Source organism: Chiloscyllium plagiosum, unplaced genomic scaffold (assembly GCF_037043375.1).
Source record: "Chiloscyllium plagiosum isolate Xiang-an unplaced genomic scaffold, Cpla_swu_hap1 HiC_scaffold_29, whole genome shotgun sequence".
Lineage (NCBI taxonomy): Eukaryota > Metazoa > Chordata > Chondrichthyes > Orectolobiformes > Hemiscylliidae > Chiloscyllium > Chiloscyllium plagiosum.
Window position 1 is genome coordinate 94456771 of NW_028270167.1, and position 24159 is coordinate 94480929.

The following is a 24159-nucleotide window of genomic DNA, read 5'->3' on the forward strand; positions in this document are numbered from 1 at the left end:
CAGTTGTATAATGATCCGGGGAATGTCGGTTCAAGAATTTTCCAGGGAAAACCGATTATTGAATATTCCAGGGAATATCAGTCATAGAATGATCTGGAGAATTCCAGTTAGAGAATGTTCCAGGGAACATCGGATATAGAATGTTCCAGGGAATGTTCGTTATAAAATGTTCGGGTGAATGTTGGTTACAAAATATTCCAGGGAATGTCAAGTACAGAATGGGATAATGTCGTAAAGATGAAAACGCAAAGGCTCCTCTGCCCACAAAGATTCTAGGTGAGAATCTTTCCAAAAACTCAATTCAACTGTCTATTTGTACACAAAATGTATTAGATAAAGATTGTTGCTCAAAGATGTGATGTAAGATCCTCTTTAATGAAAATACAAATGTCATCCCTTATTCTGGTACTTCTCCCACCTACTTTTCAATTCTGTATTATATACAAGCTGTGAAATGCTTTCGATATTCTGTTCACAATATCGGTCACCCTGTAGTCATGTCTCCCTAAAGTCATTAACTCATATTCATTTCCCTCAGTGTAGGCAACTGAATTATTGTATATGTTTTGAGAATACAACACACCGTTTGATAGGGCACCTTTCATTCAGCTTTTTAACCCCTTATTCTCTGCTCCATAGTCATTTACTTTCCTCATATCATCCAGTCGGAAAGCAGTCTGTCATCATCATTCTCACAGAAACAGACCTGACGGGTAATGTTCCAAGAAGCTCCATCACTATCCCTGGATATAGTCTGTCCCAAAGGCAGAACAGACCTCCAGTCGTAGGAACACCGTGTGATACACTCAGGACAGGAGTAACACTGGATTTCCCAACATTGATTAGAGAACCCAGGAAATCTCATGTTAACAGGTCGGAGATGGTTAGGAACATCACTTGATGATGCATATTTCCTGTCCTCTACACCAGCCATCGGTCATAACTCAGTTCCCCTTGACGTTGAAAACAAATCGGGGGAAGTCACAGAACCTATTCTCGGGGTGTGAGTTCAAAGTCCAACACCATGAGTGTCTCATCGGGCACAGTACTGACTAAGCAGGCAGAGACCTCAAATGGCCAGACTGTACGAAATGATGGGAAGAGGGAAACATTCTCACCATCTACTTGTCACAGATGGATCTAGCCTTTACAGTACCTGTAAGAACAGCCAGCACACTCTCGTGGAGGGAAGGTCTCACCCTCATACTGAAGATGCCACCCAATCTGTTATGCAGCACTACCACTTGCGAATTCTAAAGGATGTAGGAAATGGAAACTGGGAATCCATGAGGCACCGTGGGCTATCAGCAGCTGTAGCATCGGTGGCCTTCCCTTCGTCATAAAGTCAGAATTGTGCTCTTTACTGATGCTTCCAGAATGTTTACCACCATTCACAAGTACAGCCCTACGGACGCAGGCAATGCAGCTCATCATGAGTTTTAAATAAGAACAGAATTAGGCCATTCAGCCATTCGAGCCTGTTGCTCAGCAATTGGAGCAGACCTTTTAATTTTTCGTGTCTGTTATAAAGGAAATGAAAGGGAACATTCAGCCTTTTAAAGATGCTGCAAAGGATTATGGGGAGGGCTGGTTACTGAGCCGGAAAGCTGGGATAAATTCGACATAATACACTCTTTACCAGTTTAACACAAATTGTTCCTTGCTGTTTTCACAAAGGAAATCCATTTCTTCTCAAAAACCTGTTCCTTGGCTCAAGGATTCCTTGCCGTCCATTTTTATTTTTATTTTCAGACGAGTAATAAACCAGAAGGACTCCAATCAGTTTGGATTGGAACAGGGAGTAAAATGATATTCACAGGCCTTTTGTTTATACGTGAACAGATGAGACTTCAGACAAATGTGTCATGACTTCGACGTGACCAGCATATTGAGAAGGAAGCGGTCATCTCTCTAGCTCAGCAATTTATTTCGGTCTTGAACTGGTGAGGAGTTCAACAGTGAGCTGTGTGGAAACTCTCTCCCTTCCTGCCTTTCAATTTCAACCTGCAAGTGCGCGTTCCATTTTTCTGTTCGTGAAGGGATTTTGTGTATTGGAATTGTTGCGTACATTCCCAACAGCATAATTTAGTCCAGTTTGAATGGACGGAGTTCTGCCGGGGTTATTTATTCTGTTCTTTGTGTGTCACTGTGCAGTTTTGTGAATGAGTATTTGTCTATTTTAATATCAAGTCGTCAAAGTAACTATCTTACTCCGGGTACGTTTTACACTACAATTACCCAAACAAATTGCAAAGTTATGGTCTTGGCTGCCTGCTTAAGAATATTTTGAGTGTCTGGCATAGTCCATAATAGAGTGACGCAGTGACACTGTGGACAGTGCTGGGGTCTCAACTATTTGCAAACTAGACCAACGGCTTCCTCAAATGGACCAAATGCATTCTAACTCAGATAAGCAGGAATTGAAGTTATAAAGTGGAGGGAGATAATCTCTTATTGGTAAAGCAATGAACATCAATTTGGCAGATGGAATATAACGCCAGTAACTGTAAAATGGTGAATCTTTCAGGAAGAATAAAAGGCTGCATATTCCATAAACGGAGATGGATTGCAGGAATTAATGATGCGGTGTGTACTGGAGGATTCATTCTGACCTGTTCAGACATCAGAAATGTTGCTCCATCGCCCTGATGGTCTGGAAAGAGAAGTTGTTCAGGGTGAGGACCATACGGGTGACTGACTGAACTGGTCCTCACCCTGAACAACTTCTCTTTCCAATCCTCCCACTTCCTCCAAACGAAAGGAGGAGCCATGGGCACCCGCATGGGCCACAGCTATGCCTGCCTCTTCGTAGGATACGTGGAACAATCCATCTTCCGCAACTACACTGGCCCCACCCCCCACTTTGTCCTCCGCTACATCGATGACTGTATCGGCGCCGCCTCGTGCTCCCACGAGGAAGTTGAACAGTTCATCCACTTCACCAACACCTTCCACCCCGACCTCAAATTCACCTGGACAGTCTCAGATTCCTCCCTCCCCTTCCTCGACCTTTCTATTTCTATCTCAGGCGACCGAATCAACACAGACATCTACTACAAACCGACCGACTCCCACAGCTACCTGGACTACACCTCCTCCCACCCTGCCCCCTGTAAAAACGCCATCCCATTCTCCCAATTCCTTCGACTCCGCCGCATCTGCTCCCAGGAGGACCAGTTCCAAAAACGCACAACCCAGATGGCCTCCTTCTTCAAGGACCGCAATTTCCCCCCCGACGTGGTCGACGATGCCTTCCACCGCATCTCTTCCACTTCCCGCTCCTCCGCCCTTGAACCCCGCCCCTCCAACCGCCACCAGGACAGAACCCCACTAGTCCTCACCTACCACCCACCAATCTCCATGTACAGCGCATCATCCGCCGTCATTTCCGCTACCTCCAAACGGACCCCACCACCAAGGATATATTTCCCTCCCCTCCCCGATCAGCATTCCGTAAAGACCACTCCCTCCGTGACTCCCTCGTCAGATCCACACCCCCCACCAACCCAACCTCCACTCCCGGCACCTTCCCCTGCAACCGCAGGAGGTGCAAGACTTGCGCCCACACCTCCCCCCTCACCTCCCTCCAAGGCCCCAAAGGAAACTTCCATATCCGCCACAGATTCACCTGCACCTCCACACATATCATCTATTGTATCTTCTGCACCCGATGTGGCCTCCTCTATTTTGGGGAGACAGGCCGGCTACTTGCGGAGCGTTTCAGAACACCTCTGGGACACCCGGACCAACCAACCAACCACCCTGTAGCTCAACATTTCAATTCCCCCTCCCACTCCACCAAGGATATGCAGGTCTTTGGACTCCTCCATCGTCAGACCACAACAAAACGACGGTTGGAGGAAGAACGCCTCATCTTCCGGCTAGGAACCCTCCAACCACAAGGGATGAACTCGGATTTCACCAGTTTCCTCATTTCCCCTCCCCCCACCCTGTCTCAGTCAAATCCATCAAATTCAGCACCGCCTTCCTAACCTGAGATCTTCTTCCCGACCTCTCCGGCCCCACCCCAGTCTGACCTATCACCCTCACCTTGACCTCTTTCCACCTATCACATTTCCGACGCCCCTCCCACAAGTCCCTCCTCCCTACCTTTTATCTTAGCCTGCTGGACAAACTTTCCCCATTCCTGAAAAAGGGCTTATGCCCGAAACGTCGATTCTCCTGTTCCCTGGATGCTGCCTGACCTGCTGCGCTTTTCCCGCATCACATTTCCAGATTTAGATGATTAAGTCGAAGAAGGTAAAAAGGAGGCGGTGTGTGGCATTCCAATCAATTACAGTGTTACGCTGGCAGAAAGGACGTTTGAGGACTCATCTACTGAGATAGTGCGGTAGAGGTTAGAAAGAGGAAATGAGAGGTCAACCTGTTGGGAGATTTCTATAGGCCTCCTAAAAGGTCCAGAGTCATAAATTAAAGGATAGCAAAGATAATTCTGGACAGGAGCGTAAATAGCAGGATAGTTGTTGCGGGCCTTTAACTTTACAAATGTTGTCTGGAAATACTAGAGTTCGAGTACTTTAGATGGGTCAGTTTTTGTGAAAAGTGTGCAGGATGGTATAGAGACAGGCCACCAAGCAGAGAGGAGACGTTCGATTTTGTGATGTGTAATTAACCCGGCCAGTTAGTAGATTTCTAATAGGTGTGCACTCTGGTGATAGTTACTACAATTCGGTTAAGTGTACTTTAGCGACGGAAAGTTTTAGGTATATATCGCAGGGCAAGAGTTATAACTGGGTGAAAGACAATTATGATGGAATAAAGGAATATTTAGGATACAGAGATGAGTAAGGAAACTGGAGGGAATGGGCACGATTGAAATTTGGCGCTTATTCAATGAACAGCTACTGAGTCTCCTAGATAAGTATTTAACTGTCAGGTAGATAGCAAGTTGTCAAGCAAGGGAGCAGTTATTTAATAAGGAAGTTGAAGCTTTTTTCAAGAGGAAGAAGAAGGCTTATGTTAGGATGAGACACCATGGCTCCGTTAGGGCTCTTCCGAGATTCAAGTTCAACAGGCTAAAAAGAGAGCTAAGAATAACCATGAGGTGGGGAGAAGAGATGTTGTTGGTCGAAACCATCAACAAAGTGTTTAAGGCTTTCTCTCGTTGTATCAGGAATAGTAGAACGACTGGTTTGAGATTAACGCCAATCAATTATAGTCGTGAGAAGTTGTGCATGGAGTCAGAGGAGTTGGGGAAGTGTGAAATGAATGTTTTTTCGTTAATATTCACACTGAAAAGCGTCAATGTTGCCGAGAGGTATAGACGAGTAGACTAGATGGGTTGAGGTTCACAAAGAGCAGGGGTTTGGAATTCTGGAAAGTTTAGAAATAGGTAAATCCCCGAGGTCGGATGGCATTTTTCCAATGATTCTCATCGAAGCCAGGGAGGAGATTGCAGACACTTTGTCTTTGATCCTTTATGTCGTCATTTCCTGCAGGCACCATGCCAGAAGGTTGGAGGATAGCGAATGATTATCCTCGTTCAAGAAGGATGTAGACACAAACCTGTTCGGAAGGATGATGTGTAATCATCTGGAAAGGAATAAATTGATGAGGTTAGTCAACCCAGTTTTGAGCAGGGAACATTGTTGACTTATTTGAGAAGGTGAACAAACAAGTGGATGAGGGTAAAGCGGTTGATGTGGTGTATAGATATTTCAGTAAGGCGTTTGAATAGTTTCCCCACGATAGGCCATTGCACAAAACAGGAAGGCATGGGATTGTGCATGATGTAATGTTTTGGATCAGACATTGTCGAGATGATAGAAGACAGAGGATGGTGGTTCACTGGAAATCATCATCCAGGAGTGCAGGTACGAGTGGTGTACAGCAAGAATCTGCTTTGGGGTCATTGCTATTTGACATCTTTATAAATATGCTGGATGAATGCATTGAATGACGGGTTAGTAAATTTGTGGATGACACTAAGTTTGGTGGAGTGTTGTTTATTGCCGAAGGTTACAGAGAGGCATAGATAAACTGCAGATCTGGCCTCAGATGTGGCAAATAGAGTTTAATGTGGAACAAATGAGGTGATTCACCGTGGAAGGAGTAACAAGAATGCAGGATTGCTGGGATGATGGCAAAATTCATGCTAATGAAGATGAACAAAGAGGTCCAGGGTATCCATGTACACAGATCTCGATAAGTTTCCATCCAGGTTGATATGGCTGTTTAGAATACAGAAGGTGGGCTAGCTTTCATTAGTAGAGAGAATGAGTTTCCCAGCCCCGATTTCATGCAGTAGCTGTACAAAATTCTGGTGCATACAGTTCTGGTCAGGACATTATAGGAAGGATGTGGAAGCTTTGGGTTTAGAGGAGATTTACTCCGTTGTTGCCAGGTATTATGAGAAAAGGCTAAGGGTCATGAGACTGTTTTGGTTTGAATTAAGGTTGAGAGATGACTTTGTTGAGGGGTTTAATATAAACAGAGTGTTACATATGGTAAACAGTGAGAGACGTTTCCTAGAATGGTGATGAATCGCACGAGGTGATATAGCTTTAAATTGAATGGTGATAGATATAGGACAGGTAACAGGTGTAGTTTGTTCACTCAGAGAGTAGTAGGGATGTGGAACAACCTGCCAGCAACAGTAGTAGACTAGCTCACTTGAAAGACATTTCAATGTCACTGTATTGACAAATGGATGAAAATGGAATTGTGTAGGTTCGAGGGACGAGAGATTGGGTTCACAGATTGACACTACATCGTGAGCTGAAGAGCCTGTACAGGGCTGTGATGTCCTATATTATGTATTTGCACTATTTTGATGTGGGTGGTTGGTTGTAGGGAGAGGTGAGGTGGAGGGACTTGTGAGTCATGTATCGGGGACTGTCATTATCCAAGAGGCCTTTCTCCGTGGACACCCGAAGACAATGGGAATCGTTGACTGCTTCTGAATGAAAGGACTATGGCTGTTGCCAGGACAATGTGTAATCACCAACATGATGTACTGTGCATTGGCACACTGCAATATTAATGGAGTGAGAGGTGAGGTATCCAGTCACAACAATAAGAGATCCAGGATATTGCCAGATCAACTGAAGTGGTTAGTTAAATCACATTCTTATTCTATTACAGAGAACCATTTACTCAGAAGAGATATATGATCAGTACAGAGCACTGTGTAGATGAATCTGTGCTCAGTTCAACTCAACAATCTTCCGAGTGCGGAAAAATGTATATCAATGCTTTGATCTATAAATCTGCTATAGATATCTGCCCAGCACGTGGAGCTACCCAGACCACAGCTGTACCTTGATGTATAAACCTGGGAAAGAGCCCTGCAAACCACAGCCGTGTATTGATCGAGGTGTCTGTACACACTGGCAGCTATGAAGAACACAGCAGTGCAATGAGCTATAACGCCGGACTAGATACCTATCCAGCACTGGGGGCCATGCAGACCACAGCAGTAAAATTATACCCAGGCAAGTGAAGCACCTTGGAGGAGGTTGGAATGAATTTTACTGCAATTTTTGCAACTTACAATGTTTCTGAATGTAGTCTTCCAAATCACAGCTGGAATATGCTGACTTACGGGAAAACCTTTTCACTCAAAGAGTGGTGGAAATCTTGAATTAAGTGCTTGTGAGCGTTTTTAGGATAGAAATGCATATTACATTTCAGAAGCATTCAGAGATACATTTGCGATGCAAAAGCATACAACACCGTGGGCCAAGTGTTGGAAAGTTTCCTTATAACAGTGAATTAGTTACTTTTCAAGGCACAAATGAGACGGATCAGATGCACGTTTCCTGTATTCTAGATTTCAATGGCTCTCTGTGCATGTAGAGCTTAGGTATGGACAGTTCAGTCAATCGAGCCTATTCCATCATTTAATAGGGTCATGATTGATCTCACCTTAGATCTCACTCTTGTCGCCTTAAAGGGCGAGTTTCTGTCGTGTAATGATTATTATATTCGCCTAACACGTGAAAGGTCCCCCGTTCAAAAATGGACCGAAACAGCCTTACTCCCTATGGCAGTTTTGGGGCGGCGTGGTGGCTCAGTCGTTAGCACTGCTCCGTCGCAGCACCAGGGTCCAAGGTTCGACTCCAAACTTGGGCGATTGTCTGTGTGGAGTCTGCACATTATCCCCATGTCTGTGTGGGTTTCCTCCAGTTTCCTGCACATAGTCTAAAGACATGCAGGTCAGGTAAATTGGGCATGCCAAATTGCCCATAATGTTCGGTGCATTCATCAGAGGGAAATGGGTCTGGGTGGGTTAGTATTCGGAGGATCGGTGGAGGGCCGAAGGGCCTGTTTCCACACTAGGGAATCTAATCTAATCTAATCAAACAACACTGTCCTGCCCACGCTACATAACCCTTCAACCTGCAGCCAACAGAAAATCTGTTGAAGTCCTCCTCGCATTGACTCAATGTTTCACCACCCAGCAAAACCTCATTTGACGAATTTCACAGTTCTACATACTCTTAGAAAAATGATTCATTCCCATTTTAGTTTTCAGTCTGCCAGTCCCTCACCTAAAATCAAGATCTCCCGTTGCAGATTGCCTCACACGAGGAAGCATCCATTCCACGTGTACTTTGTGAACAGCAAGGCTAAAAGTACTTAATAGTTCCTTCAAAGTCTGCACAAAATATTTACAAGTAGACACGGGCACAGACAGTCAATGATCCCTGTTGCTCGGAACTAGTTTTTTTGGGGAAATTCCCACATGTGTGGCAAAGTGCTGGAAATTAATGTTGTATTTGTTTCGAAACATAGAAACATGGAAACATAGAGGATAGAAAGAGGCGGAGGCCATTCTGCTCTTCGAGCCTGTTCCACCACTCATCACAATTACGGACGATCCTTCAACTCAATAACTTAATTCTGCTTTGTCCGCACAATCTTCAATCCCTTTCGCACAAGTACTACGTCTAATTGCAACCATATGGGATCAATGTGGATTTCAACAGCTTCCTCATTTGCTCTCCCCTAGGTTATCCCAGTCCCAAGCCTCTAACTCGGCACACCACTACTGACATGAATACCACCTTTCCCATCCTTGTCTCTGACATATCACCTTCTCCCTCATCTTAATCTACCTATCGCATCGTCAGCTACCTCCGCGCCGACCAGACCCATCCCTTTAATTCATCTCTCAGCGCCCCTGCACACAAGCCTCATTCCTGATGAAGGGTTTATGCCCACAACTTTGACTCTCCTGCTCCTAGGATGATGGCAGACCTGCTGTGATTTTACAGCACCACATTCTCAACTCTGATCTCCAGCATCTGCAGTCCCCGCCTTTCACTCGAGCCAAGTATCGGGCAGGACTCTAGAGGGTTACAAGGCCGCCAGGAAGGAAACAAAGATGGACTTGGGAAGGTTGGAAGGGGCATTAACACTTTTAAGTGGTTAACATTAAGGAAAGCCCTAAGGTATTCTACATTATGTTAAAAAATGTATGGCGGTGGAGTAGCAGGAATGCATGCAGGATATTTAGTATGGGCCTCATTTGCTCCCATCTGCCTTCTTACTTTTTCTTTCATTTTCTGTTCTTTATAACTTTGCTCTTTTCTCACTTTTGTTTTGTTTCTTTAATCATTTCTCTTCTCTTTCCTTTACAGCCTTTGCAGTGGTTTAATCACAGCAGTTGTCGCCACTTCTGCCCCACCCAAGAACTTGCCGCAACTGACTTGGCCCAACCAGGACAGGACAGACCGTGGGCTGGAGCTGGCGATACAGGCCTCTGCCCTCGAGAAGCGCTCCCTTCTTCTTTCTCACTGTCCTTATCTATCTGGCTATCAATGTCCTCTCCGCCAGCCCGAGGCCCTCGCCCGGGCGTCTCCTCCTGACTCCAGCATCAGGCTGCAGGCTCTACGCATTCCCTTCTATATCCCAACCCTCCTGCATTCAACTTTCCTCCCCTCACATTGTCCCATCCCTCCTATAGGCCGAACTCTCCTGGGTAAACTTCCTCTTCGCCCAGATACCTACATATACACATATCCCTCCGAAATTCCAACCCTCGATCTTCCACACTTCCATCTCTCATCCTGCATTCACATACTATTTCCAGTTGTACCATCATCCATGCCTCATATGTCCCCATTCCTTCCTATCCCTCCCCATCCTTCATATATCCCCATCCCACACGTGCGCTCACCCTTATGTACTGCTCAGAGTGTGAAAATTCTGACTTCAAACCTCCACTGACTTGCGGCCATATCTCATCATGGAAAAAGCTTTAGCAGTAAACCCAGCGGACAAACCTCGAGCTGGTGTCCCGAAGGCAGTCCGAAGTTGGCTTCAACCTTGGACTGGAAACTCCTGCAACAACACAGTTGCCTCTCTACTTCGGTTATTGCCCTTGCTTTGGACAAAACTCGTGCCGAGGAGATAGAACCCTGCGGTCTGGGCAATTGCCGGACTTACATACAACCGTTCCCAGCTCTGCTACCTGGAGAGGACACTCCAGCATTGCCTCAACATGACGGCAAAGCGGCAGTTTACTGGTTAGAATGCTGTGCACGATTGGCATAGAGAAATTCGCCAAGGATTGCTTTCGATGGAGAGAAAGGCCATCGCACCGAATTGGTCAGATACTGCTGGCCTCAAACTGGCCAGCACCCAGCCAATTAGATGCAGTACCACCACAGTCCGCCTGCTCTACTGGGTGCATGAAGCAGGCCTGTGTGATTATCCCCATTCTGTTCAGCATTTTCGTCGCAGTCATGCAGGAACACGCCTTTGGAACATCAACTGATGCCGTCTACCTTCACACCAGATTAGACAGGAGGCTGTTTAGACTGATCCATCTGAGGGGAAGAAACCCAAGGTTCATGAAGCACTTACCAGTGAAATGTTTGCACAGTATTCGGCACTGGCATAACACTTGGAAGAGCAACTGCAACGCCTCACGGACAGCTTTGTCAAGTGCCTGTCAGGACCTCAGCTTGACCATCAACCTGAAGACGACCAGTGTGATGGTCAAGGCATTGAGCACCCCTTCCATTCATATTCACAACTATGAGTTTATGTACCTTGGCTCCACCATCACGGACACTCTCTCCCTAGACTCTGAAGTTAATAGATGAACTGGAGAAGCAGCCTCAACATTTGTTAGGCTCAGAAATAGAGCCCTCGAGAACAGAAAGCTGACGACTCGCACCAAGGTTGCAGTCCACAAGGCTTGCACCCTTCACACACTGCTTTATGGCAGGGAGGACTGGAATTTCTACTCCAGACAACAGCAGTGTCTCAACCCATTCCATCTTCGGAGACTGAGATGCATCATTGACATCAAGTCGGCTGACTGAGTTACCAACAATGAGTTTCTCGCCCATGCCCAGATGCCTAGCCGCTTCACGCTGCTCCAGCAACACTGTCTCCGCTGGCTGAGCCACGTAAACAGCATGTCCGCCCACAGGATTTAATAGGGCCTGCTGTACGAGGAACTGGCCTTCGGCAAGAGAGCACAACGGCGGACCTATCTTCACTTCGAAAATGGCTGCAAGAGACACACGAAGTAACTGAACATGAATGTCGAGAGGTGAGAGGACATTGTAAGCGATCATTCTCGCTCGGGGCTGGAATTACGCAGAGGTCTAAAAAAGGAGAATAAAAGCTGAGCCTTGCTGCTGAAGAAAAGTGCACTCACCGAGAAAAGAGCACCAAGACAACACCGGAGGACAGCACCTTCAATTGCAGTCACTGCAGCCGAGATTGCCACTCCCGTGTGGGCCGCAACAGCCACATCAGATGCTTCTCTTACAACAAACATTGAAGCAAGTATTGCCAGGCGCATATCCATCGTCTCACGAGAATGACGAGTGTACCAATTGTACACGTATGTGAGGAACAAGACAATGGCCAGAAGGTCGGTCCATCAGGGATAGTGGGGGGAATCTTGTGCTTGCAGTCAGAGGAAGTAGGCAAGGTAGTAATGAACATTTTGCTTGTGGTTTCACTCCTGTGAGATACCACGAGGTTTCTGAAGACAGTTTGAAACTGATTGATAAGTAAGAACTGGTTGATGTTAAGGAGGATATGCTGAAATTCTTGACAAAAACATGCTGTTTTAGTCAACTGGGCAGGCTGGGATATACTCAAGGTTGCTACCGGAAGGGAGGGAGTGGGGTATTGCGCCTTTGGCGATGGCATTTGCGTTCTTACTGTCCAGTGGAGTCGTTCCAGAAAATTGGAGGGGGGCAAATGTTATTTCCTTGTTCAAGAGAGGGAATAGTGATAGCCCTGGGAGCGTCTGTTGTCAGCAATTTCTTGGAGCATGTTTTTAAAGGCAGGATTAATGATTATCTGGAAAACCATAGATTAATCTGTGACAGTCAATATGCCTTTGTGAGGGGCAGGTCATGTCTCACATACGTATCCGAAGCCTTTGAGAATGTGACAAAACACAGAAGTAAATGCACAACAGTGAGTGCGATTTACATGGACTTTAGCAAGACGTTTGATAAGAATCCCCACGACAGGCTCATTCAGAAAAGTAGGGAGGCAATCAGGCAGACTGGATAAAGAATTGGCTGGCCCATAGAAGACAGAGTTTGGTAGCAGATGGAATGTATTCAGCCTGGAGCTTGGTGACCAGTGTTTTGTCACAGCGATCGGTTCTGGGACACATGCTGTCTGTGACTTTTATAAGTATCTTATACGCAGAACTGGGTTAGTACGTTTGCCGATGACACGAAGGTTGGTGGTGGATCGTGTGGAGGGCTGTTATACATTGCAACGGGACATTGATAGGATGCAGAACAAGGCTGATAAGTGGCAGACAGAGTTCAATCTGGAAAGTGTGAAATGATTCACTTTGGAAGATCGAGTTTGAATGCAAATTACAGGGATTAAAGGTAGGACTTTTGGCAGTGTGGACAAACATAGGGAGCTTGGCGTCCACGTCCATAGATCCCTCAAATTTGTCAAGTAGTTTGACAGAGTTGTTAAGAAGGCGCGTGGTGTGTTGGATTTCATTAGAAGGAGGATTGAGTTTAAGAGCCGTGTGGTTATGCAGCACATATATCAGGCCCTCGTTTGACTACATTCGAATATTGTGTTCAGTTCTCGCCGAATGAAGAAAGGAAGAATGTGGAAACTTTAGAGAGGGTGCAGAGTAGAATTACTAGGATTCTGCTTGGACTGGAGGGGACGTCTTATGAAGAAGGGTTTAGGACGTTAGGACTTTTCTTACTTGAGCGAAAAAGGATGAGAAATGACTGGATAGAGGTATGTAAGATAATGAGAGTCATAGATAGAGTGGATAGCTAAAAACATTTTTCCCCATGTCGGAAACGGCCATTACTGGGGTGCAAATGTATATGGTGATTGGAGCAAGAGTTAGAGGAGAATGCAGTGCCAGCAGTGGTAGTAGAATCTGATACACTAGAGACATTTAGACGACTCTTTGATAGACGCATAGATGATAGTAAAAGGCAAGGTGTCAAATGTTCGTTTGATCTAGAAGTATGACGAGAGGTCAGGAAAACATCGAGGACCCAAAGCTAAGATTGTTGCGTAGTTTCTATGTTCTATGCAATTAGTGATATATGATAAATGCTGAATAATAACAATAGATGAATGACCATGTATATGTCTCGAAGAGCTAGTGAGTAAGTGTATATGTCAGAGACTGTGTGTGAATATTTTTTGTGCATGTGTGAGTTTGTCTGTACATTGTGTGAGTGTATGCATGACGAACTGCGTGAAGATTTCTATGCAAATGATAACTTAGAGGGAGCAAGAGTTTTGAGTTGTTTGTGTGAGTTCGGGTGTGTGAGAATGTGTGGGCGAGTTGGGGAGTGGTTGAGAGTAAATGTGAGAAACTGACAGGGCGTGTGAGAGCGATTGTTTGTTAGCGAGACTGTGTTAATGCCTGTGAGTGTAAATGTGTGTGAATATGTCTGTATTCTGACTTCCCAGAATTCTCATCCATGAAATAAATGTCAACAGGTAATAATCATGATGTATTAAGCATTTATGGCCGATAATAAAATATAGATAACAAAAATCGCAAATGATTTCTTGTGGTCCTTCTTCACTTGGTATCAAGAACCGAGATTGAAACCAACAACGATGAGCAGATGTGAATCAAGTGAAATTGTCTCCAGTAGTTACCTTGTAGACTGGTCGTACAGAGGGATACAATTCACCATGCATACCAAAGGAGTGAGGAGGAACCAATAACAAAACAGGGAAAAGAAAAGAACAATTCGGAGGCCAGAAAACAGCGTACAATTTGGGAGAATAAGAAAGAGTACAATACAGTTTAGAGAATCGATAATAACACTTATTGGGGACACTAACAGCAGCAAGAAGCGGCAAGTAGATTCTCTCCAACTCCTGAAATATACCCTGTCTGTTGAAACCCTCCCAATAGAATGAAACTTCCTCAGCCAAACTCGTGATACCTCTGCTCTCAGTGAGTGAAGAGTAATTCTGTGGAGTTCAGTAGGAATAAGTTGATGCCAGTGAAGGGAATCATTCTTCAAGGAAACCTCGATTATCCGAATATCAGATTGTCCGAAGGGGATCTCAAGGTTCCGGTCGAAACATTATGTTACAGAGCTGTTTCAACCTTCACAGTATCATTTGTTTACAGGTACAATGATTAAAAACGAACTCGGCTCACTGAAATGCTGCCAAGAACAGTCCTGGACAGTCCAGATACCGTCTCTAAATGACTAACCACCTGCTCCTGCTATCTCTTTCTCTCTCTCTCTCTGCACTCCCCTACCACCCCCCCACCACCCCCGACACACACATTCCGTGGAGTTATACACAGTGGTATACCCTAATCTATCCTTCTCCAGATAATCTCTCCAACATTGTCCTGCACATGGCAGAGGTGGAACCTGCCTGCTATTTGGAGACCTAGCCCACAAAGGCAGCAGCAAGACTTAGTTTCCAGTCCGACTGCCCAAGAGTGGGGGGCGCGGATGGAGAGGGCGGGTCAGACGGAGGGCGCGGGCGCATATGGGGGTCAGACAGTGGGTGGGGATGGACGGGAGTGCATGGTTGTGGGAGCGGGGTTGGGGCTACGGGGTTGGGGCGGGCGGGGGTCGGTGTTGGACGGGGTTGGCAGTAGGCAGGATAGGAGTTGGCAGGGTTGGGGCGGGCGGTTGCGGTTTGGAGGCGGACGGGGTTGGGGGATGGGCAGGGGAGTGGGGTGCGAACGGACCGGGTTGGAAGCGGGAAGGTGGCGGGGTCGCGCCGCAGTGCGCTTTTGCCTATTCTCCTGAACGAGAAGCAGACTTCACAGAAAACTATGAACCCCAGAGGAAATCTATGAACCAAATAATCAATTATCGAAATGAAATAGTGCCCGCCCATTTCATTCGGATAACCACGGTTCCTCTGTAAAGAGCAGAGAGGACAATTCGGGGAAACGATGTTCTGTGTTGTTTTCTGAGCTGGCATTAAGGCATCATCACCAGCTGAGCTGGAATTGTTTACTATGGAATTGTTTAATGTGTTTACAGGGACAGGGAAAATGATTTATTTTAATGCCCTTTCAGTCCAAATTTTTTTCATTGGAACACAAATCCACTGATGAAGGAAAATCTGAGAGTTAAAGAGTGCCTGAGTCACACTTTTGACCTAATCAAGTGGGAGGGCGGGTCTGTCGGTGCACAACGTGTATATACATGTATAATTACGTGTTTTACACTGTGTACTGAAATGGGGGGAAACAAATCATTTTGAAACACCAAGGATTGTAAGGGATTCCGACACCTTTGATAAATAAGTTACCTGATGCTGATTGTAAGCATCCTGTCCAGCAACACCCTGGTAAATCGCTTCTGCGTCCTCTTTAGTGCAATCACGTCATTTCTTTGCTGTGGGTTACAAATGTGCACAACGGTTGGATCAAGCAAAGCAGGAGGCCTAGTTACAGAGACGTTGAAGCCAAAGGTTGCAGCACCATTAGAAAAATAACTGGAGCTTTGTCGGGCAACATCTGGTATACTGTGTGCAGTTTTGTTTGTTAAAAAAAAGTAATTGCATTGGAGAGGGTGAAAAAAAAAGATTCACCAGGATGTGGCCTGGGATGATAAAGTTCGTTTGAGAGGGGAGACTTAAATGCTGAGTCTGGTTTCGTTGGATCAGAGGAGGCTGAGAGAGGGATGTGACTGATGTACACAAAATTATGGGAGGTATAGACAAAGTAGATCATGAGAATCTCTTCCCCATAGTGAGGAGCAAGTGAATTAGAGGAGATTTGAAAAATAAGCTTTTTTTTAAACCAAGAGGGTGGTAGATAGTTGGAACGCGCTGTCTGAGAGGGTGTGGAGAGAGATACTCTCAGAATATTGAAGAAACCTCTGCATGAATACGTAAAATACCAGGACATGGTAGACTATGGACCAAGTGCCGGGAAAGGAGCTCAATGTAATTTACTGTTTGTTGTCTGCAGATACATGCTGGGGTGAAACGCCTGTTTCTATGCAGTATGACACGAAGATTGGATGAGGTAACAGAGTTCACAACGGTGCAGGAACAGGAGAAGGAAGCAGAAATAGTATGTAGTGTAGAAGAAGCTTAATTAAGTAGTGTTTGTTGGAAAGATGGAATAAGGTTACAACAATGCAGATGTTTCAAGTGATTAAAAATATAGTAGTGGTTGCCGACTGGATGAGGTTAGTGATACTGAAGGTTGTGGACACTGGGCGAGTTTACACAGATAGAAATGGTTCGTCGGACTGAAGGAGGTTTCAAAGAGACAGCTGTAGGGACTGGAGGTGGTTACATCAATCAAGAAAATCTTACAAGGACATGCATATTTTTAGCTGCTGGAGGAGATTACAGCATTAGGAAGCCAAAGAGTGGCTGGAGGAAGGAGAGAGAGGAAGCATTTCAGCAATTGGAGGAGGTCAGAGAGAGAGAGAAGGTTGTAGAGACTGGAGGAGGTAACAGACATGGTGAGGGTCAAAGTGACTTAAGAGGTTCATACAAATAGCCAGGTGGTACAGACTGGAGCAGGTTACACTCGACAACTTTAAGCAGTTAGGGAGATTTGTATGAACAGTAGGAGATTATAGAGATTGTGCATTGTTGTTGAAGGGAGGAAGCCGAGTTGCAGGGACTGGAGGAGGATGTGCAGATTGGGAGGGTTTGAGGTATTGGAGGAGGTTTCCAGACACTGGAGAAGATGATAGAGATAGTGACTATGACAGTGACTGGACATCGAGATTGCTTATATAAAGCATGCTGTAGAGACTGGAACAAGTTACAAAGAAAGAAATTGCGGGTTTGGTTAAGAAAAAGAAGGAAGCACCTGTCAGGTATAGGCAAGATTGACCGAGTGCATTCTTAGAAAAGTATAAAGACAGTAGGAATAAACTTAAGAGGGAAATCAGGAGGGCAAAAATGGGACATGAAATAGCTTTGGCAAATAGAATTAAGGAGAATCCAAATAGGTTTTACAAATACACTAAGGACAAAAAGGTAACTAGGGAGAGAATAGGGCCCCTCAAAGAGCAGCAAGGCAGCCTTTGTATGTAGCCACAGAAAACAGGGCAAGTACTAAACGAGTATTTTGCATCATTATTTACTGTGGAAAAGGACATGGAAGATAAGACCTGGAGGGAAATAAATGGTGACAGTTTGCAAAATATCCGTATTACAGAGAAGGAGGTGCTGGTTAAAAGTGAATATATCCATAGGACCTGACCAGGTGTAACCTAGAACTCTGTGGGAAGTTAGGGAAGTGATTGTTGGGCCTCTTCCTGTGATATTTATATCACCGATACTAACAAGTGAGGTGCCAGAAGACTGGAGGTTGGCTAACGTGGTACCACTGTTTAAGAAGAGTGGTACGGACAAGCCAGGGAACTATAGACCAGTGAATCTGACGTCTGTGATGGGCAATTTGTTGGAGGGAATCCTGAGGGACAGGATGTACATGTGTTTGGAAAGGCAAGGACTGCTTAGGGATACTCAACATGGCTTTGTGTGTGGGAAGGCATGTATCACAAACTTGATTGCGTTTTCTGAAGAAGTGACAAAGATGATTAATGAGGGTAGAGCGGTAGATGTGATCTATGTGGACTTCGGTAAGGCATTCTACAAGGTTCCCCATGGGAGATTGGTGAGCAAATTTTGATCTCATGGAATACAGGGATAACTCGCCATTTGGATACAGAACTGGCTCAAAGGAAGAAGACAGAGGGTGGTGGTGGAGCCTGTGACCAGTAGAGTACCACAACGATCGTTGATGGGTCCACTACTTTTCATCATTTATATAAATAATTTGGCTGCGAGCATCAGAGGTACAGTTAGTAAGTTTGCAGATGACATTAAAATTTCAGGTGAAGTGGAAAACGAAGAAGGTCACCTTATATTTCAACGAGATCTTGACCAGATGGGCCAATGGGCTGAGAAGTGGCAGATGGAGTTTAATCAAAATAAATGTGAGGTGCTGCATTTTGGGAAAGCAAATCAGAGCAGGACTTATACACTTAATGGTAAGGTCCTCTGGACTGTTTCTGAATAAGGAGACCTTGAAATGTAGACTCATAGCTCCTTGAAAGTGGAGTCACACGTAGATAAGATAGTGAAGAAGGCGTTTGGGACGCTTTCATTTATTGGTCAGAGTATTGAGTACAGGCGTTGCGAGGCCATGTTGCGGCTTTACAGGACATTGGTTAGGCCACTTCTGCAATGTTGTGTGCGATTCTGATCTCCTTTCTATCAGAAAGATGTTGTGAAACTTCACAGGGTTCAGAAAAGATTGTAAAGGATGTTGTCAGGGTTGGAAGATTTGATCTATAGGGAGAGGTTGAACAGGCTGGGGCTGTTTTCTCTGGAGTGTCGGAGGCTGACGGGTGACCTTATAGAACTTTATAATATCATGAGCGGTTGGGATAGCATAAATAGGCAAAGTATTTTTCCTGGGTTGGGGGAGTGCAGAACTAGAGGGCATAGGTTTAGTGTGAGAGCGGAAATGTATAAACGAGACATAAGGGCAACTGTTTCACTCAGAGGGTGGTAAATGTATGGAATGAGTTTCCAGAGGAAGCGGTGGAGGCTCGTACAATTGCAACATTTGAGTGGCAGCTGATGGATATGTTTGTGGGCCTACAGCTTTGAGCTCTCTAATTCATCTCCCGCATTATCCAATATGAGTGACCTTCCCTGCAGGATTTATTGAATGCTATAGGTTAGATTAGGTTCCCTACAGTGTGGAAACAGGCCCTTTGACCTAACAAGTCCATGCAGCATCCAAGGAGCAGGAGAATCGACGTTTTGGGCATAAGCCCTTCCTCATTCCTGAAGAAAGGCTTATGCCCGAAACGTCGATTCTCCTGCTCCTTGGATGCTGCCTGACCTGCTGCGCTTTTCCAGCAACACATTTTTCAGCTCTGATCTCCAGCATCTGCAGTCCTCACTTTCTCCTAACAAGTCCACATCGAGACTCAGAAGAGTAACCCAACCCTCTCCGACTAATGCACCTAACACCTTGAACAATTTAGTGTGACAATTCATCTTTGGATCTCACTGTCTTTCTTCTTTCTGGCTGGTTGACTGTCTTCAATGTGGTACTGGATGATAAATGAGATGGGAATTCTGTTCCATCAAGAACTCCAAGTAGCTACAGGAGACACAGAAATAGGCAGATGCAGAAAGGAAATTCATATAGTAATGATTACACATTTAGAATGGTACTGAGACTCTGGGAGATCTACAATACCTCCGTCTCCATTCCTGGCCTGTGCAACATCATCTCTCTGCTCTTCTCTCGAGAGTGGAGAATTTTGTTGGCTCAGGATCTGAGAGCAGTTACAACGGAAAGTAGCAGCTGCACCCACACAGTGATGAATACCACATGCAACGATACTGAGCGATATCACCAGAGTGCAGGAAAATCGCACGTTCGAACAATGGTGTAAAAAGATTCAATAGAAGTGCAGCTGGAGAAGCACAGCGGGTCAGACAGCCTCTGAGGAGCAGGAAAGTCGACGATTTGAACCGAGGAAGGAGTGGTTTTGATTCATGGAGCACTTGCATCATTATTCAGGAAAAGTGGGGTATTCCATTGTGATGGATTACATGGGAACTGTGCGGGGACCAGTGTCACGGCCAAACATGTGAATATAATTTTGGACAGTGGTTTAAACTGACAAAAGTGAGGCAGGAGCAAGGTTCAAGTGAAAGGATATTTTCAAATACAAAGACAAAGTTTGAAACATGAAAGAAGCATGAGAATGTGGTTGCAGATAAGGAGAAAGGATCACGAAGGGACAAGTATAAACTAAGTGTACATTGTTCAGTTAATTTGCGACAGGAAGTAGTCATTAAAATGTAATTTATGTGTTCTTTATTTCAATGGACAAAGTATCTGCAAGAAGTCATATGGACATAAAGAAGTGAATGCCTTTGATCTAATCACCAGTCAGACTTGGTTATTATGAACAAAAGATGGGACATGAATATTTGAGATTCCTCAGTTTTGCAGACTGGAATGCAGAGAGGAGGAACCTGTTAGCTAGAGATAACAAAATTAAGACTGCCGAATTATTTACCCTCAGATCATGAAAGCAATTTGGAAAGATGATGTGCCCGGAAATGCAAGTGGGAAGACAGTTTCTAGCCTGCCTAACAGCACTGTATTAAGCAAGAAATTACAGGAATTTATAAAAACACAAAATAATAATTGTGGGGGTCTTCAATCTTCATGTAGTCGAGTCAATTGCATTTGCAAGAGTGATCCTGAAGCGGAGTTTGTAGAATGTTTTTGTCAGTGTGTGCTGGAACAACGCCATTATGCAATGACTGAGGATGTACCAGTTTCAGAAGCTGCATCATGAAGCTGATTGAATGAGTCATGGCACAGTCTGAGATCCTCCAGCAAATTGGGAATAAGGTGAAATTCAAAGGTTTGATAAAGTTTTAAATTGATCCCCATAAATGACAAACAATAACAGGGGACCAGAAACAGAATGCCATGTATTGAGTCTGAGAGGGAGCACTACCCAAGATAAACAGGGAAACAGTGAAATGATCAGGGACAAACATGGGAAGGAACAGCCTCAAATATACAACAAAAAGGCACATTCTTTAGCTCTGGGCACTCTCACCATCTGTTCCCTCGGTCTACAACACAAAGCCCAGAATTTTCGAGCATCTCCTTCCAGTTCTGACCAAGAGTTAGATCAGACTCTCGGCACTAACTGTTTTGCTCTCCACACAACATTCCTCAGCCATTCATTTTCCGCAGCACGCACTGTGTGGACTACATAACCCGTGCAGCCCTTGTAGCCAGCGCCTGCGCAGTAAGGGCCGGCTACTTTGGTTTCCACAGGCTTGGATCGGGTTGCCTGATGGGAGTTGTAGGTCTGACAAGCACTCACGAGTTCCTCGCCATTGAACAACCAACGGCCGGGAGTTCGAAACCAGAGTAGAGATCAGAGTGGTGCCGGAAAACCACAGCATGTCAGGCAGCATCCGAGGAGCAGGAAAATCGACGTTTCGAGCAATAGCCCTTCATCAGGAATGCAGGCATGGAGGCTCCAGGGTGGAGAGATAAAAACTTGGTAAAAAAAAAGTGGTTAAATTGTATCTTACTGGAAATAGGTATAGCCTGGCATCTGTCTGGCAGGAATGTTACTTACCACTATTCAGTATGAGTTGGATATTGTCCAGATCTTGCTAAATTTAACATGGTCTGCTTCAGTATCTGAGAAGTTGTGAATTGTGCTGAATATTGTGTCATCATCGTTGAACATCCACACTTCTGGCCTTATCATGAAAGGAAGGACATCGACGAATTAGCTGTAAATGTTTATGCCTAGGGCACTACCGTTGGAAATTGAGCTCTTGTGGTACATTGGTAGTGTCTCTACCTTTGGTCAAGAAGATTTGTGTTCAAGCCACACATGATACAGGGGTGCATAATAACATCTCTGGATATGTTGATTAAAAATACTGACAATGAATCTGCTCCTGCAGAGTGGTCCTGGAGCTAGGATTACGGACATGCAATATACACAACCATTTTCATCTGCATCATCCTCCCTACCTGTGCTGATACAAGTGCGAACAAGTATGACAAAAGTGCCTTGATTCTCAAAGGGTTTTACAGCATGAATATTGTTTAAAAAGCCACACCCAACCCCAGGCTTAAAGAGTTCCCAACAAATGAAATATTCACTGGTTTTATCTGCACAGATGCAGCCAGATTTGCAGAGTGGATCCAACAGTCAGTCTGTGCTTTTCCTAAATTTATTTCAAACTCAGATCACGAGAAATGTAACAATAAATCATTTTGGCTCATTGAACATATGCGGCAGCCCACGAGGATTAAAGAAAACAGAAGCAGGAGTTGGCCATTCAGCCCAACAATGCCTGCTCAGCCATTTCATGTGATCATGGCTGATCATCCAACACAGTCCCCGTTCTACTTTTACAACATCCGTTTCACCCCAAGAATTGTATCTGTCTCTGTTCTGAAAGCTTTCAGTGCTATGGCCTCATCTATTTTCTGTGTCAGTGAATATCACAGGCTCAGTGCTCGCTGGGTGAAGAGATTTCTCCTCATCTCAATCCAAATTGATCCAGCCTGTACCCTTAGATTGTGATCTCTGCTTCTGGGCTGCCTGGTCATCAGGAACATCCTTCTGTGTACACTGTCTAGTCAGGTTGGAAATTTGCAGGTCATGAGATCCAACTTCATTCTTCTCAACAGCAATGAATATCGTCCTATCCAATATAATCTCTCTTCATAACCATCCGTGCCATCCCAGGCATCAATCTGGTAAACCGTTGTGCTCCCTCAGTGGCTAGAGCATCCTTTGTCAAATAAAGGAAAACAACACTGCACATAATACTACTCCACGGGGGTGGTCTCACCAATGCCCTGTACAACAACAGCAAGCCCTCCCTGCTCCTGTGCCTGAATCCTCTCGCTATGCCGGCGAACATACCGTTTGCCTTCTTCACCGCCCGCTGCCCCTGTCTGTGACATTCACCGAATGGTGTACAAGGACAGTCAGCTCTGACTGAAACACCCTCTTGTTCCCAGTCGAGCATCATTCAGTCAATAAACTGCCTTCCCAAAGGGGACACACATTTAACCACGTCTTCAGTCCCTGCTGCTCTTTCATGCTTACTTTCCCTGACTGGTGCACGAGGACACCCGGGTCTTTTTGTGCCTCACCATTTCTCAATCTCTCACCATTCTGTGAATAATCCACTTGCCTGTTCTTGCTCCCAAAGTGGACAAACTGATATTCACCTCCTCTCTCCATCACCTGCCATGCATTTATCCACTCACACAACTTGTCCCAGTCAGACTGAAGCATCTCTGTCCGTTCCTCATAGCTCACCCTCCCACTGCGCATTGTGGAACCTGCCAATTTGGAGGTTTTTACATCTAATTCCGTCCTCTTAAATCGTGAACATATATTGTGAATAGCTGGGGCCCAAGCACTGATACCCACTGGCTGCTATTCAGAAAAAGACCCGTTCATTCCTACACTTTGTTTCCTGGCTGACAACCAGTTCTCTCTCCGTGTCAGTACACGACACCAATTTCATCTGCTTTAATTTTCCTTTCTAAACTCTGACATGGGTCGTCATTAGCCTTCTGAAAATCCAAGTAAACCACATCCACTCGCTCCCCGACAAGTTCAATGTGAGAAATCCCAGGGTATTTCAGTAGTCTTGTCAAACATGATTTCTCTTTTGTAAATCCATGCTGACAGTGATCAGTACTCGCACTGTGTTCCAGTTGTTCTGCTGTTATATCTTATATGATTGATTCCAGTATTTTTCCCACTTCTGATGTCAGACTAACCGGTTTGTCATTCTGTTCACTCCATGCTTCAGTTTTAAAAGCAGTCGGGAGCCGTAGCTGCCTGCCAATGCATGGGAACTGTTTTGAGAGTCTACAGTCTTGAAAGATGACCACACATACATCCAATACGTCTCGGACCACTTTCATATGTAATGAAGCACTGGAAAAGCACAGCAGGTCAGGAAACATCCGGGGAAAAGGAGAGTCGAATTTCTGGCAAAAGGAATGTGGAGATGGAAGGGACCTGAGAGATAAATAGAGGTTGGATCTGGGATGAAGGTGACAGGTGTATGCAGGTTGGAGGTAATTCTGATCGGTGAGTGGCGATGGTGCAGCGGATAGGGGGGAAGGAAGATGAACAGGTATGACCATGT